Consider the following 12,500-nt stretch of genomic DNA (forward strand, 5'->3'; position numbering starts at 1 on the left):
ATGACCGTATATGTTTCCTTGTCTGGGGAAATCAATACGTGTCCTGTCAAACTGGATATTACTGGATTTGAGTGATTCGTCATGAAAGTCGGAAATGGTGATATCCTGTAAGATTGCCAGGCATCAGAAGAATCAAAGGGAATTGTAATCCTAATCTTGTTATTATCTACGTTTACTGTAATTAGGCTGTAATAAAATTCTAACCTATGTTCGTCTAACAAAGGAACATAGCCTAGTTTATCCCTAGTGTTCTCCAGAACTAATTTTAAGTAACGTATAGGCAACAAATGGGGCGACAATACACCTTTAGTTGCTAACGTGATAGCTTCTACATAATCCTTGGATTTCTCAATGAAATGTGCAATTCTGTTATGTATGTGATCTATCTTTGAATCATAATACGTTAATGTTGCTAACAAATCCTGTACTTCCATAATTTGAACGATATTATCTGAATGTTCATTTAACAAATCCATAATTTTATTGATTGAAGCTAACTGATCCCTTAGTTCTGACATAATCAATTCATCTTTATGAGTCAAGAACTCAATTTTCTTATTTTGATTACTAATTTTAAGACGATTGGAAAGTCCTAAACCTAAACTTGCAACAGACCCAAAGATGCTTAATGCAGCATAAATGAACGGATTCCGTCTTTCTTTTTGTTCGTGTCCTACAGTCCACATCAAAAGGTCATAAGCCAAAGATCCTGTCTCTCCAGTCTTATTCTTTAAGTCATCAGATAGCATCTCTGCAATTTTTAATGTTGAGCTAAGCAAACTCTTAGTAGTCAAATGAAAATGTCTCCTATGCAACTCATCCAATGATGCAGAAAACCTTGAAATGGCGGTTCTTAAGCTAGTGACATCATTCTCTTGAAGAAAAATTGCTTGCATATGCACTTCGACAATTACGTTGGTTGATGTAATAAAAATGTCTTCTTGTCTTTCAACTATATTTCCATATTTAAAATATATATTCTTAGTCTTAGAACTCATCCCATACGAAAAAAATGTCTGAGCGAACAATATCACTCCCAACAACAAAAAATTCATCTTGGAAACCTGTAACGAGAAAAAACATATGTAATTACTCCTGTATTAAAAAGAAAACTTTTAAATTAAAATTAAAATTTTTCCTCACTTCTTTTTAATTTCTTATGTGAGACAATGGTACTATTCTCTCATCCGTGGGTTGGGCTACATTTTGAATTCTAAACCTATTGGCCGTTAATATTTCCAAAATGTTAAATGGGCCTTCAAACTTAGGTGTTAGTTTATAGTTGAGCCCTTTTCTGACATTGATTTGAATATAGATGTTATCACCCACGGTATATGTTTTAGTTGGTTTCGCTATTTTATCATGATTCCTTTTCATTATGATTTGTGATTCTTCTAAATTCTTTCGAAGGATATCATATCGACTTATACTTGCATTTATACATTCTTTTAAAGGATTTGATAGATTAGTTGTAGGCGTTAATACATGGAAAGGTGTTCTAACTGGGGTACCATACAATGCTTCATGCGGTGACATTTTAATTGATATATGATATGAATGATTCAGAGTACTCAGTGCCGCCGGTATTGCAATATCCCAGTTGGGGTCTGATCCCCCTAGTGTTACCCTTAATATATTTAATATCTTCCTATTTGCTCTTTCCACTAGCCCATTCGACTCTGGGTGATATATCATGGTATTGATCTTCTTTATTTTGAGGAATTCACACAATGAGGTAAGAAAGTGATTATTAAATTCACCACCCGAGTCTGAGATTATCATGTGTGGAATTCCATGTTTACAAATGTAACACTCGTAAAACTTCCTAGCGCATTCAATCGCAGTTTTAGTTTTAAGCGCTATTAGTTCTGTATATCGAGTTAAAGCATCTATAATTACTAAGAGGTGCTTATTCCCTCTGTCTGACTCGTAAAATCCTGTTAACAAATCTAAATGTATTCTTTCAAAAGGTTGATTGGGAACAGGATAAGTTCCTAAGCTAACAGGTGTTTTCGTATGCCCTTTGTTTTCCTGACATGTGCGACAATTAGCTATGTGTCTTTTTATATCTGTAAGCATTGTATGCCAATAAAACAATGATTTGGCTTTCTGTGACATTAATGAGAACCCAGGGTGTCCATGTAATGGATTTGAATGCAACCAATTCAGGACAGTGGAAACAAGTGAGTTTGGTACTACTACCTGGTCGTTAGTTACATGTGGTGTATTGCGGGTTTTCCTTGTCACAGTCCTACACAGAATATTATCTTTGATTACATAATTCTGCTGCTTATACTTTATATATTCTTTTTCTTTATGATTGCCTTTCAAAGCATTTATAATTGTTTCTATTTTCTGATCTTTTCTTTGCTCAGTCTGTAACAATTCAGCACTCCAGCCTAAATCTTCTTGTTCAGATATTGTTTTTACAATAGGCATGGATGTTGATATATCTATTAATTCAGCTAAAGACTCCGTACAAGATGACACGGGGTTGCGTGATAATGCATCCGCAATGATATTTGCTTTCCCAGGTAAATACCCGATTCTTGCGCCAAAATCTTGAATGATTAAATGCCACCGAGTTCGTTTAGGGCTGTGATTGAAGCCTTTAAAGAACTCTGTTAGTGGTTTATGGTCAGTAAGAACCTTAACGGGATAACCGTAAATTATGAACTTAAAATGCACTAGCGAATTAACAATAGCTAGTCCTTCCTTGTCTATTACTGCATATTTACTTTCGGAAGTTCTCAATTTTCGAGAATAGAAAGCTATCGGGAAAAACTGTTTATCATATTGCTGAAGCAATACCCCTCCCACTCCTAAGTCTGAGGCGTCTGTTGCAATGAAGAATTCCTTACCGAAGTCAGGAAATTTTAAGATAGGAGAACTACACAGTTCATCTTTCAAAGTATTAAACGCCTGTTGATGTTGCTCAGACCATATGAAATCTACGCCCTTCTTCGTAAGATCAGTTAAAGGAGCGGCTATTATTGAATAGTTGCGTATAAAACGCCTGTAATATCCACTACAACCCAGAAATTGCTGTATTCCCTTGACATTAGTAGGTATGGGAAAATTACGTATAGCCGACACCTTATCATGGACTACTTTAAGACCTTGGCTTGACACCATGAAACCCAAATATACTAATTCTGTTTTGAAAAATTCACACTTACTAATCTTTACCCTTAAGTTATGTTGTCTTAATCTCTGTAGTACTAGTTCTAACTTACGTAGATGTTCTTCTAAGGTGTTGGAAAAGATTACAAGATCATCCATATAGGCATGCAATATATCCCCTAACAAGTCTCCAAACACTATGTTAATCATTCTTGTAAATGTTATAGGAGCACAACGTAAACCAAAAGGCATCCGTAAAAATTCATAATGTCCCCTGGCTGTGCTGAAGGCTGTGTATGGGATACTATCTTCTTCTAATGATATCTGGTGAAAGCCTTTAAGTAAGTCCAAACTGGTAAAATATTTATTCTGACCTAACAAAGACAAAATATCGTCAGTACATGGCACTGGGAATCGATCAGGGATCGTTTCCTCGTTTAGACGACGAAAGTCGACACAGATACGCCATGTTCGATCTTTTTTCGGTACAACTATTAAAGGAAAATTATAAGGGCTATTTGATTTTCTAATGACTCCTTCCTCTAACATTTTACCTACTTCATCATTTATTTCATTCTGGAATTTCATAGGGAGTCTGTACGAGGGTACATATATAATTTTCTGTTTGTCTTTTAACCTTATTTGATGCTCGATCACATCTGTTTTCCCTAAGGATCCATCCGTAGTGGAAAAGACATCTGTATATTTATTTAAAAGTTCAAAAATTTTTTGCTGAATTTCTTCGTCTTGAATGTCCTTACTGATTTTATTTTTAATAGATCGTAAAAGGGATTCATCCGCAACTGATTGAGAGTGATTGATTTCAGCAACGGTAAGAATACGATGTTTATAAACTTCTACATCCAAGATATGTTGATTTTTGTGAATTACTAAAGTGTTATTTAAATGATTACAGACTTCGATATTACATTGCTGATGTGAGCCTACTGTATAAATAGCTTGTGTGACAGACAATCCGTTGGTTTTCAAAGTATCGGAAAGGATTAATATTTCAGATCCCGGTAGTGTTTTCTTTATTTGCACTATTAAATTCGAAGGTATGTTTGGTTCGATATATTGCGTGCAAGATGATATTACGGGTGAACGAGAATTCTGCTGGGTCGCGTGTATTATTTCTTTATTAGTGAGACAAGTTATTGGTTCTTCAACGTACGTTACGGTTACATTTGTCGTCTCCTTATTATCCAAAACAGACTTTAAAGTATTAGAAGACTTATAGAATTTCCCTTTGATATACACGCCGTGCTTTGCAGGAGCTAAGATAATGTTTTGATTTCCCATAGATGGGTATCCTATAATTACAGCTGGATACATATTAATGTTTTTCACAACAACAAATGTATCGGCAAACGTGCGATTACCGACTCTGAACTGAATATGAGTTATGCCTATGACGTTTAATTCATTATTTCCTATACCTGAAAGTCTGATTCCTGATTTTTCAATCGGAAAGTTCGAAAACAACAAATGATGCGTCTTCAAATCCATAATATTACGTGGACTACCAGAGTCAAAAAATAACGTAAAGGATTTGTGTTCTAAATTTACAGCATATAAGGTTGGCCGTAACTCATTTTGGCTTATTATTGTATGAATTCGTTGCAAATCTACGGGAGCATGCACTGTTTTACTTAATTCGGCCGTGTGTTTCATAGGAAAATCTATTGTCTCACATTTATCTGATAAAACATTAAATTGATTATTCAATACTATTGATGTTGACATAAATGACCTTGACCCAACATCACTCTCTTCCCCTCTAGAGTTAACTATGTGGTATTTGCTTTGTTCTGCACATTCTGAAAATTAGGCTGACTTTGCGAGGTCTGGTTTGACGGCCCAGGCTCAGCGATATTTGAAGTGTTTGTTTGTTTCGGACTCTGAACTGCATTGACATTTTGTTGTTTCTTCTTATTGTTAAAATGAGGATTTTTCTTTTTATTTCCATATGGAACTGACTGTGGAATTGACTGTGCATTTCTAGGATATTGTTGTGTCTTACGCGCGTAACATTGACTATAAGAATGTGATCCTGTGTTGTGAACTGAACAAAATTTCGTTCTACAGTCTGCGCTTATGTGACCTTGACGTTTGCAGTTGTAACACGTCACTCCCGCTACTGGATTATTAATTACGTTCACTGTTTGTGGTTTTGTTTCATTCTTAGCAAAAACTTGAGTTAACACGGGATCGAGATCTGGACACTTGGACATGTGCTTCTTTATCTGTTTATAGACATCCAATTCCGTACTTGCAGGCATTAACTTCTTATCAAAGCACCGCACTAAAGCTTCAGGCAACATAAGTGTCATGCAAGTTAAATACATTAATCGTAAAAAATCTTTCACGGAGATATTATCGTTAGTAACCCAAGTGGAATTACCTAAAATGTCCTGATATTCGTTAAGCCTATCAGCTATGAGAGCTGCTCTCTCAACAACATTAAGCCGATTCATAGTGGCTTGATTAAGTGTATTTCGTAACGTTAACACCACATCCAAAGCTTCTTCACCCCCATAGATCGCGCGTAACCTAACTTTGAAATCATCCCAAGTAACTGCTTCCTGAAATGAAACACCTCTTAAATACGCACTCGCATCCCCCTTAGAAAAATCTATAAAACTTTTAGCTTCTTGTAATTGTACAAAAGGATCTACGATTTGTTTGGCATTTAAATGGGCATCAACGGATGAAATCCATGACTCCACATTTTGTGGCAAGAACCCGTTGACACGGCCTTGAAAAGGAAGGATTGCTGACCTGGCATTTACAAGCGTCACAATTGGAGGAGGATTAGCCTGGCCTACACCACTAGGTCCAGGGGTAGGGCTGACAGGAGGAGCCATGACTGCTGTATTCTTTTTTTTTCTATCTCTTTGACCCCTTTCAATCCTATCAAAATATCTATATGAGTACAGACGCCCACTGCGTAAACGCATATGTATAATAAAATTCCCCCAACAATGTTACTAATCCCAATACATTTCCCCCCAAGAGTTTATGAAAGAAAAAGGAATTAGCACAAAGAAAGAAAAATTCTAAATGAGAATTCGGAGTTTCTTATAACAAAGTTTAGGAATTCACTCACCCCAGTAATATTTGACTAACGACTTGTGACAACTACACTTCACTGCACAAACTGAAATGAATACAAAATCTTTGTACTTAGCTTTATATGTAGTCGAGTCGTCTCTCTCTCTCTCTCTCTTGATGTTTTGTTAGCGATGTCTCGTTCTAGTTTCTTGTAGAATGTAGGTCTTCCTGGATATGTTTTGCAATAGTTGAATGCCAGTCCTTGGGTTTCCTAGGATGTTGATTGAAGATTCTATTTGTATACTAACATATGTTGGTGTTAGCATTTTCGTTGGACTCAGTCAAAATTGTAGATATTTGTAGATAGTTCTGAGTTCTTGAAGATCTTTATCAGGTATTACAGCTTTTATGTTGAAGTCTTGAAGATATATCTCTGGTTTTACAGCTATTTATTTTTGAAGTCTTGAAGATATTTCTCTAATTCTTAGAGTATAACCGCTGTCTTTGAGTTTAAGCGCTGCCACCATTTATTGGTGTGCTACTGTCTTAAGCACACATTTGAGTATGAGTTGTTTTCAGATGTATTTAGATGGTTTATTGAACACATCTTGGTGGTTTTTTTAAGTTTTATTGTATATAAACAACAGAGTCAAACATCTCCATCACTGGAGGAAGCTGTGTTGGTCCACATGACCAATTCTGGTGAAGTTTAGACAAGAACTGAACAAATTACTGATATCCCAAAAATCGTACACTTGCTTTAATTTGGATAAGTGACGGAATCGGAAGACACCTGCATCCGGTGACGTCACAAACTTTCACACGAAGAGTTAATGTGTTGACACTAAGAAAGAATGACAACTCAGCATCTTACATCCTGTACACAAATTGAGTTGACCATAGCAAATCTCACGGCCAGCTCTTCCAACCAACATGACATATTACGTCATTTGTTTTAAACATGTAATATTAATATTCTAATCATTACATATATATATACAATATTATTATTATATACATTATTATTATTATATATATATATATATATATATATATATATATATATATATTATAAATACATATGCCTTTCTGAGTAAGGGATACCTTATTGTCGTGAAAGGGTTTATGTATTGTCATAATCAATGTTGTACTAAATAGGGCCAGCCATACCAGCTTCGTTTGTTGTGAACGATCAGACGAAAATCTCCCGCCATCACCAATCCGCAGTTGGCCAGTATGGTGATGCAAAGATGTCAAACCCCAGTCTGTGTATATATATATATATATATATATATATATATATATATATATATATACATATATACATACATATATATATATATATATATATATATATATATATATATATATATATATATATATATACTGCTTCGACTAGTCATTTTATTTTGCGGAGCTACTTGCAAAGTTTGTATAAAATTACCTAATGGAATTGAACGTAGACTAGGAGCAGTATATATATATATATATATATATATATATATATATATATATATATATACACACATATATATACATATATATATATATACATATATATATATACATATATATATATATACATATATTTATATATATATATATATATATATATATATATATATATATTTATTTTTTATATGATAAATTTCTTCGTGGCCAACTTTTATGTCAATGTACATACAAGTGTCCTGGACCAGGGTTCGACTCCCAGCCGGTCAGAACCTGTTGTCTTTGTGTGATTTCGCCTGGGGCTCTGATCCCGAGGTCGATAAGAGAATCCAAATATTAATGTATAAAATATATATATATTTATATATATATATATCTATATATATATATATATATATATTCTGTATATATACATACATATTTATACATATATACATATACACATTAATATATATATATATATATATATATATATATATATATATATATATATATATATATATAAATATAAATATATCTATCTATATATATATATATATATATATATATATATATATATATATATATATATATATATAATTTCTATCGTTCTTTGATTGAACCCTAGACCTTTCAAATGAAATGCCAGGTCGCTTCCACCCCTGCCACCAAAGACTCCAAAGAAGTCGGAATCTAACAGCTAACTGCAATTCAAGATTTATCGGGCGAGACATCAGTCTCTTACTAGCGAGTTTTCCCCGACTTCCCAGCAAACCAGGTGACACAATTGATAGATTTTAATTCGAATCACCCTTAATTAGTCAATATGGATAAAAGTCAACACAATATCGTGCTCAAATATATATAAATTTCTATCTCATACTGGGATCGAACCCTAGCCCCTTCAAATGAAAGGCCAGGTCGCTTGATGGCATGGTTGGAAGCGATCTGGCCTTTCATTTCAAGGGGATAGGGTTCGATCGTAGTATGAGATAAATTTATTTCTATTTGAGCCCGATATTGTTTTGATTTTCATCCATATATATATATATATATATATATATATATATATATATATATATATATATGCATGTAAATGTATAAATGACAACAACAAACTTAATATGTTTCAAGTCTACTGCACGACAAAGGCCTCAGACATGTCTATTAATTTCTTTGGTTTCACTAGTTTTCATCACCGCGCAGGCCAGTAATGGAGGGACTTTTGTTTGATTGCTCACAACAAATCAACCTAGTATGGGTGTTCCTGTCTAATTCAGCTTTTCTTATCATGGCGATGAACGGACCGTTTATCTCGTTAAGGTATCCCCACTCAGATATATACATACATACATATACCAAAGGCACTTCCCCCAATTTTGGGGGGTAGCCGACAACAACAAGAAACAAAACAAAAAGGGGACATCTACTCTCTACGTTCCTCCAGCCTAACCAGGGACTCAGCCGAGTTCAGCTGGTACTGCTAGGGTGCCACAGCCCAACCTCCCACATTTCCACCACAGATGAAGCTTCATACTGCTGAGTCCCCTACTGCTGCTACCTCCGCGGTCATCTAAGGCACCGGAGGAAGCAGCAGGGCCTACCGGAACTGCGTCACAATCGCTCGCCATTCATTCCTATTTCTAGCACGCTCTCTTGCCTCTCTCACATCTATCCTCCTATCACCCAGAGCTTTCTTCACACCATCCATCCACCCAAACCTTGGCCTTCCTCTTGTACTTCTCCCATCAACTCTTGCATTCATCACCTTCTTTAGCAGACAGCCATTTTCCATTCTCTCAACATGGCCAAACCACCTCAACACATTCATATCCACTCTAGCCGCTAACTCATTTCTTACACCCGTTCTCACCCTCACCACTTCGTTCCTAACCCTATCTACTCGAGATACACCAGCCATACTCCTCAGACACTTCATCTCAAACACATTCAATTTCTGTCTCTCCATCACTTTCATTCCCCACAGCTCCGATCCATACATCACAGTTGGTACAATCACTTTCTCATATAGAACTCTCTTTACATTCATTATTACATATAAATTGTAATAAAATTTGCACCCATAAACATCATATTAATAAATTACGACATTGCTCTTAATCCATGCATAATTCTCCATATTTCTTTGAGAGAGAGAGAGAGAGAGAGAGAGAGAGAGAGAGAGAGAGAGAGAGAGAGAGAGAGAGAGAGAGAGAGAGAGAGAGAGAGAGTATGTATACAAAACTGTGAGTGCGCCCGCGCATGTGAAGAATATTTCGATGAAGCGAGCAGTTTGAAGGGCTGGTAAATGCTAATGACAGAGGAGAGGCAAAGGTAAGTGATGCAAAAATTCTTTTAATTGATAATAATCTGAGAATGGCTGTGAAAGGGATTGTTGAGTGTGAAGGAACAGCAATAAAAAGGTGAAAAAAATAGAAAGACAAAGGGAGCTGATCAGATTATTGTATATAGTAGAAGGTGATCGTTTCGTTGCCTGGCCAGTCATGGCATGAAAGGTCTATCTATTCGTTAGAATAGTGTTTTAATAGAGTTTCAGAATAAATCTATACTACCAAAAGGTTGCATTTGTAAAAGTGGACATCAACAATGTTGCAAACACAAATATATAAATACATATGTATACATACGTATATATATACATATATATACACACATTATATATATATATATATATATATATATATATATATATATATATATATATATATATATATATATATATATATATATATATATATATATATATATATATATATTCAATGGGGTATTTACAAATCCCCACAACACACGTACATAGTTGTTTGAAAACGGATAAAGTTTACTACTATTTTCTTATACCGTATATTCTCCTATAGAAAATATACATGCAAAAATAGTATTCTGAAATCTCATATTAGACATTTACTGAAATGACTACAATATGAAGTTTACCAAATAATAACTCAAGGTGTAAGCCATGCATACCCTTTTGTCTTGGATGCATAAATCTATCTACCTGTAATAGTACACGCACACGGTATACATATATGAGAGAGAGAGAGAGAGAGAGAGAGAGAGAGAGAGAGAGAGAGAGAGAGAGAGAGAGCTGGCAGATGAACGCAGGGCTGTGTTCAGCATTAATTTCTAGGTTAACTTTGACTGTCTGTCTTAGAAATTTTAGAAATTAGTTTTTGGGTATATACAATGTTTAGGCCATATTGAAAATTTTTCTCTTAATATTTCATGAATCCATGAACAATCGATTTTCTTCAGCCTTAATTCTTATGAAAGTATTTAAATTAGACCTACATATCTGCACTAATCTATGAAGTAATATTTATCCCCTTTTACTGAATAAATGCTTGATATGGTCTGCTTGAAAACAGAGTCAAAATGTAAAATTTATAGACCACAGAAGACTTATTTAATGGCTTTTAAACCATTCTTTAACCACGCTTGGATATAATCAATTTAGAAAATATTTACAATATATAAAAGTGTAAAGTACAAGGCAATGATCATAAACAGAAAATTGAATAATACCATAAATCAATGAACTAAAAGACACGTAATGCTTCAGGTGAATTAACACCTCCCTCAAGCTGGCTTTTGACTAATGGTTTCAAAATAAAATGGGAAATTTTATTACATTCATTGAAATCGCTTTTATCCCGGTGTCAGGCTGGGGATCACCCATAAATGAAATAAAGAATTCAGTCAAGCTCAATCAGTGGTTTAATTTCTTTTCACTAGAACCTGAAAGGCAAGATCGTCTTGACATTTCACATTCAACTAAACTTGTACAAATATCAAAATGATATTTATGGAATAAATTATTATGGAAAAAGGAAATTCATAATGCAAAAATCCAATTTATGATAAATTCTGTGAAATGATGATATTGTTCATAACCCTGAAGTTTAAAAGGGCAAACAGGGAAAAGTTTACAAGTTTAATCTTCAATTAGGACACCGGCATAATTAGTATTTTATACTGATTAAATGAAAAAGAAAAACACATGCACAAGAATATGCAAAAAAATAAATATTAAAAAATAATAAGAGCAAATTTAAATAACCGAAGATTTTTACCCTTTCTATGAATGTTCATCATTATCGTGTTTCAAGCTATATGTGTAAAAAAAGAAGACATATATAATCACTGGTCATGTAACCCTTAAAAGATTTTTTTCATTATTACAGTTGTTTCCTTTATATTTCTAGGGTTGTTGGTTGAGCCGTGCGTGCGTTAAGTTTGTCTTACCTTATGTGAGGAACGGGCTCTTGCGTTGGCGGCCCGTCAAAGGACTATTTCAGGAGTACAAATTATGATGAATGAGGGGGATGAAAAGTCATGCTTGGTCTGCATGAAGAGGGATCTTGAAGTCCACATGAGAAATAGCTCTTGGCAAGATCCAGATAAGATGAATGCATTGGATCCAAGGTATTCACAAGGGCTACAAAACCTTCAACTCTAAATAGTCCTTCTCCAATTCTACTTTCGTAATCATATTCCCCAAACTGACAGATGCGTACACAATATTAAATTGCTATTCACGTGAATCATAGGGCTATTCATAATAGATGGGATTTGGGCCAATGTTAGAGGATCTACCAAAATTTTCCCCGTTGAAGCCCCTGGGCTTATAGCATCCTGCTTTTCCAACTAGGGTTGTAGCTTAGCAATTAATAATAATAATAATAATAATAATAATAATAATAATAATAATAGTAATAATAAAAACGTCCGAATATTTGGTAATTTTTTATTGATGGCACTTCAACTCGCAGAAAATGAATGATTCAGAATCAACAATGGAAGTTACATTGGCTAGCTACCCCTAAAAAGCATAAAATATTAATTTTAACTTTTATATTCTAAATTCTATACTT

General features: G+C 34.4%; 3 long non-coding RNA genes across 3 annotated transcripts in view; 1 reads left to right on the forward strand and 2 right to left on the reverse strand.

Annotated features, from left to right (window-relative positions):
* Positions 1–6,294, reverse strand: part of LOC137628368 (uncharacterized) — a 6,780-nt gene extending 486 nt beyond the window's left edge. The window contains exon 1 of the long non-coding RNA XR_011041351.1: positions 6,233–6,294. This is a non-coding gene — a long non-coding RNA (uncharacterized lncRNA). The remainder of the gene's footprint in view (positions 1–6,232) is intronic.
* The window catches only part of LOC137628369 (uncharacterized), a 626,091-nt gene that overhangs the window by 282,312 nt on the left and 331,279 nt on the right, over positions 1–12,500 (reverse strand). The window lies entirely within an intron of this gene.
* Positions 1–12,500, forward strand: part of LOC137628370 (uncharacterized) — a 331,990-nt gene that overhangs the window by 60,195 nt on the left and 259,295 nt on the right. The window lies entirely within an intron of this gene.

Source organism: Palaemon carinicauda, chromosome 36 (assembly GCF_036898095.1).
Source record: "Palaemon carinicauda isolate YSFRI2023 chromosome 36, ASM3689809v2, whole genome shotgun sequence".
Lineage (NCBI taxonomy): Eukaryota > Metazoa > Arthropoda > Malacostraca > Decapoda > Palaemonidae > Palaemon > Palaemon carinicauda.